Below are 5,000 nucleotides of genomic sequence, written 5' to 3'. Positions count from 1 at the left end.
CTACGCGGGCGATGCCGTCTTTGACCGCCACCACGTCAGGCTTGCGGATGCCCTCAGGTGTTCGGAGGTGGGGCTCCACAGAGACATTGAAGCCCCTCTGCGCGAGTCCACGGGCGACATAACGCACTACAGCGTCATGGCGCTTGACCCGGGACCCGTGCGTCCTAAAGCAAGCCTGAAGTACGTGGTTGGCGGTCTCCACGGCCTGGCACCCCGCGCGGCATCTGGTGTCCGCCTCACGCCCGCGACTGCGCCGTGCCTTCGTAGGGAAGGCGTTGATGCGGGCGCGGAGGGCGTCGATGTATTCACGCCCAGATAGCAGGCGACTGGTGTCGGCGACCCACTGATGTTGGCCACTGACGGCGGCAGAAGATGAGAGCGCCGCACCGTCAATGGCGATGTGTAGGCGCGCCGCCCACATTTCTCCAACCTGCGTTGACGATTTGAGGAGGTGGCCCTCCCACATTAGGTGGCGCTCCAGCACCTCGATCTCACGCTGCACCTCATCCATGCCTGCACCGTCGCAGGCTGGCCCTATCTTCTTCAGCGCCAGGAGACGGGACCGACGGAGGGTCGGACCCATCCATCGGCAAGATGGAATGCCGAGGCCCCCCTGGGCAACAGGAGCGTGGAAGTATCCCAGGGGGGTGTCCGCCGGAAGGCGGAACCATCTCCTGACGGCGGCCCGGATGGTGACGTCGGCCGACTTCAATGCACCCACCCGGGTGCGGCTGAGGGCCAGCCCGTGGTACAGGCCAGGGAGAAGTACGTTGGTGAGAGCGTGGAGGCGCTGTTGCGGCTTCAGCGGAGCTCGGGAGATGACGTCAAGCTGCTCCACCAGGTGGCGACGTGGATTGAAGACACAGCGACCCGCCGTGGAAAATTGCAGCCCCAGGTACCGGAAGGTTTCACCCACACGCAGGGCAGGCATGGTGGTATTGCCTGCTGTGAAGGTGACATTGCTGTCAACCTTCACCTTCTTCTCGCGCCCTGACGCGACTAAGGCGAGGGTGAAACACTTCCGGGCGTTGATCTGCAGCCCCAGGTGGGCGAGGGCTGCGGTAGCTGCGTCGATGAGGGACTGCAAGCCCCTCGGGGTCGCTGCAAACAGCAAGACGTCATCTGCAAAGGCCGCAGCGTTGACTCTGCGACCGAGGATCCGAGCTCCGATGTGGGAGGGCAGTTGGCCTAAAACGTAGTCCACCGCAAAGTTGAACAGGAGGGGGGAGAGGGGATCGCCCTGGCGAACGCCCCGTGCTGGCTGCACAGACACGCCCACGCCGGCGCCGTCCGCTATCACTGTCGTGCTGCCCTCGTAGCACCGCTCGACATACTCGACAAAACAATCCGGCAGGCCATGCGCCTTCAGCACGGGGCGAAGGGCAGCATGATCTACCGAATCGAATGCCTTAGATACGTCGATCGATGCCACAAAGACAGAGCGGCAGGAGCGAACTGCGTCGGTGAGAGCAGTGTCCAAGATGAAGGTATTTTCCAACATCCCATCCCGAGGGATGAATGCCCGCTGACGTTCGTCCACAGCACATGCGCGCATCAGGCGTGACGCGAGAACCTTGTGAAAGGTCCGCGCCAACACCGAGCAGACCGTAATGGGGCGAAAGTCAGCGGGGGATGTTGGTGCAGCCGTCTTCGGGAGAAGGGACGTTCGCGCGCGAAGCAGGCGTTCCGGAAGGGCGCGGGCCAGAAGGAAGAGATTCATCACTTTCACCAGGACTTCGTGCGGCAGGCGCCGCAACTCCGCTGGGGTAAGGCCGTCCGGCCCGGCTGCTGATCCCCTGGGCGGCAACGCGGCGGCGACCTCCTCATGTGTGACCGGCCCCCATAGGCACTCGGGAGCGACAGGCTCCGAGTGCGGGAGGAGGCGGTCACGAATGAAGCCCGCGGTGGAGATGGGCTTCTTGGTGAAGAGGTCCGCCCAGAAGTCCAGCAGACCAGGGATGGCAGGTGGCGGCTGGAGCAGGGTGCCATCCAAGAGGCCGCGCACGCAACGTGCACGCGACCGTCGGAAGGCATCCTGCGTTCTCGCGTACTCCCAGCGGCGCCGCTTGCGCTTCTGCGTCGGCGGCGCGGCAGGCGGCCGCTTCGATGGTTGGCGCGGCCGCTGTGTCCTGGTGATCGATCTCTCCCCTCTGGACCCGACCGACGCAAGGGCATCCGGGAGCATGCCCAGGATGACATCGGGCGGCGTGCCCCGCCCCAGACCTATGACACGATCCAGGGCAGAGAAACGCTGGGCGGAAGCGGGTAGCCCCGCCAGATGCTCCCAGATGGCGGCGTCAGTCGGCCCCTCCGGCGGCGGCCCGGTGGTGTCGGCCGCGAAGTCCTCGGCTGCGTCGACGGGCGGCGCAGCGGCCTCGCCCGCGTCAGGCAGCGGGCTCGCCGCTCCCCGGCGGGACGCCGGCTCTTCCCCCCGACCGATCTCAAGCGCCTCCATGAATTGGCGGACAAGCTGCTTGTGGGCAGCTTGCCGCCGTCGGCACTTGATTGCCTCAAGCGTTCGGTCGGGGAACATCCTGATGAGCTCTTGATTTACAAAGAAGAACCGGGCGTCCCTCTCGAGGAACAGTTCGGCCTCCGCCTTGGCGAGCGACAGGACTTCTTCCTCCGTCCACCTCGCGCGATGCCTCTCCGTGACGATCTCCGCGTTGGCGGCCGCAAGGTGTTGGCGGCGGCGATGGACCCCGAGACCGTTCTTGGTGGTGAAGCTGCGGTGGCACTCACTACAGGCGTATACAGCTGCAAAAGTTACAAGATTTTCGGCACGGCCGGTTGGCCGGCTAGGTGCTGGGGGAGTTGGGGTGGCACCTTCAGCGGAAGGGCCACCACTTTTTCTCTGAATACTGCCCCCAACTAAAAAAAAAAGGGATAGTGCGAGGGGGGGCTGGTAACCCCCCCAAGCCCCTGGTGCGGTCTTCCACTCTGCGAAAATCAGCGGGCTTAAGAGAGTCATAGTTACTCCCGCCGTTTACCCGCGCTTGCTTGAATTTCTTCACGTTGACATTCAGAGCACTGGGCAGAAATCACATTGCGTCAACACCCGCTAGGGCCATCGCAATGCTTTGTTTTAATTAGACAGTCGGATTCCCCCAGTCCGTGCCAGTTCTGAGTTGATCGTTGAATGGCGGCCGAAGAGAATCCGCGCACCCGCGCGCCCCCGGAGGAGCACGCTAAGGCGGACGCGGCCTCGCAGCAAGGAAGATCCGTGGGAGGCCAAGGCACGGGACCGAGCTCGGATCCTGCACGCAGGTTGAAGCACCGGGGCGCGAACGCCGCGCAGGCGCGCGCATCCTGCACCGCCGGCCAGCACGAGGCCGACCAACGGCGAGAGCAGACCACGCCCGCGCTAAACGCCCGCACTTACCGGCACCCCTACGGCACTCACCTCGCCCAGGCCCGGCACGTTAGCGCTGACCCACTTCCCGACCAAGCCCGACACGCCCCGATCCTCAGAGCCAATCCTTATCCCGAAGTTACGGATCCAATTTGCCGACTTCCCTTACCTACATTATTCTATCGACTAGAGGCTCTTCACCTTGGAGACCTGCTGCGGATATGGGTACGAACCGGCGCGACACCTCCACGTGGCCCTCTCCCGGATTTTCAAGGTCCGAGGGGAAGATCGGGACACCGCCGCAACTGCGGTGCTCTTCGCGTTCCAAACCCTATCTCCCTGCTAGAGGATTCCAGGGAACTCGAACGCTCATGCAGAAAAGAAAACTCTTCCCCGATCTCCCGACGGCGTCTCCGGGTCCTTTTGGGTTACCCCGACGAGCATCTCTAAAAGAGGGGCCCGACTTGTATCGGTTCCGCTGCCGGGTTCCGGAATAGGAACCGGATTCCCTTTCGCCCAACGGGGGCCAGCACAAAGCGCATCATGCTATGACGGCCCCCATCAACATCGGATTTCTCCTAGGGCTTAGGATCGACTGACTCGTGTGCAACGGCTGTTCACACGAAACCCTTCTCCGCGTCAGCCCTCCAGGGCCTCGCTGGAGTATTTGCTACTACCACCAAGATCTGCACCGACGGCGGCTCCAGGCAGGCTCACGCCCAGACCCTTCTGCGCCCACCGCCGCGACCCTCCTACTCGTCAGGGCTTCGCGGCCGGCCGCAAGGACCGGCCATGACTGCCAGACTGACGGCCGAGTATAGGCACGACGCTTCAGCGCCATCCATTTTCAGGGCTAGTTGCTTCGGCAGGTGAGTTGTTACACACTCCTTAGCGGATTCCGACTTCCATGGCCACCGTCCTGCTGTCTTAAGCAACCAACGCCTTTCATGGTTTCCCATGAGCGTCGATTCGGGCGCCTTAACTCGGCGTTTGGTTCATCCCACAGCGCCAGTTCTGCTTACCAAAAGTGGCCCACTTGGCACTCCGATCCGAGTCGTTTGCTCGCGGCTTCAGCATATCAAGCAAGCCGGAGATCTCACCCATTTAAAGTTTGAGAATAGGTTGAGGTCGTTTCGGCCCCAAGGCCTCTAATCATTCGCTTTACCGGATGAGACTCGTACGAGCACCAGCTATCCTGAGGGAAACTTCGGAGGGAACCAGCTACTAGATGGTTCGATTAGTCTTTCGCCCCTATACCCAGCTCCGACGATCGATTTGCACGTCAGAATCGCTACGGACCTCCATCAGGGTTTCCCCTGACTTCGTCCTGGCCAGGCATAGTTCACCATCTTTCGGGTCCCAACGTGTACGCTCTAGGTGCGCCTCACCTCGCAATGAGGACGAGACGCCCCGGGAGTGCGGAGGCCGCCGCCCCGTGAAGGGCGGGGAAGCCCCATCCTCCCTCGGCCCGCGCAAGGCGAGACCTTCACTTTCATTACGCCTTTAGGTTTCGTACAGCCCAATGACTCGCGCACATGTTAGACTCCTTGGTCCGTGTTTCAAGACGGGTCGTGAAATTGTCCAAAGCTGAAGCGCCGCTGACGGGAGCGATTATTCCGCCCGAGAGCATCCCGAGCCAACAGCGGCG

The 5,000-nt window shown here is 62.5% G+C and overlaps 1 pseudogene; it reads right to left on the bottom strand.

The window, feature by feature from the left end:
* Window positions 1-5,000, bottom strand: part of LOC126434571 (large subunit ribosomal RNA) — a 7,784-nt pseudogene that overhangs the window by 1,943 nt on the left and 841 nt on the right.

The sequence above is a fragment of the Schistocerca serialis genome, unplaced genomic scaffold (assembly GCF_023864345.2).
Source record: "Schistocerca serialis cubense isolate TAMUIC-IGC-003099 unplaced genomic scaffold, iqSchSeri2.2 HiC_scaffold_1191, whole genome shotgun sequence".
Lineage (NCBI taxonomy): Eukaryota > Metazoa > Arthropoda > Insecta > Orthoptera > Acrididae > Schistocerca > Schistocerca serialis.
The sequence above is the reverse complement of the archived record's forward strand: the minus strand, read 5'-3'. Positions and strand labels throughout refer to the sequence as shown.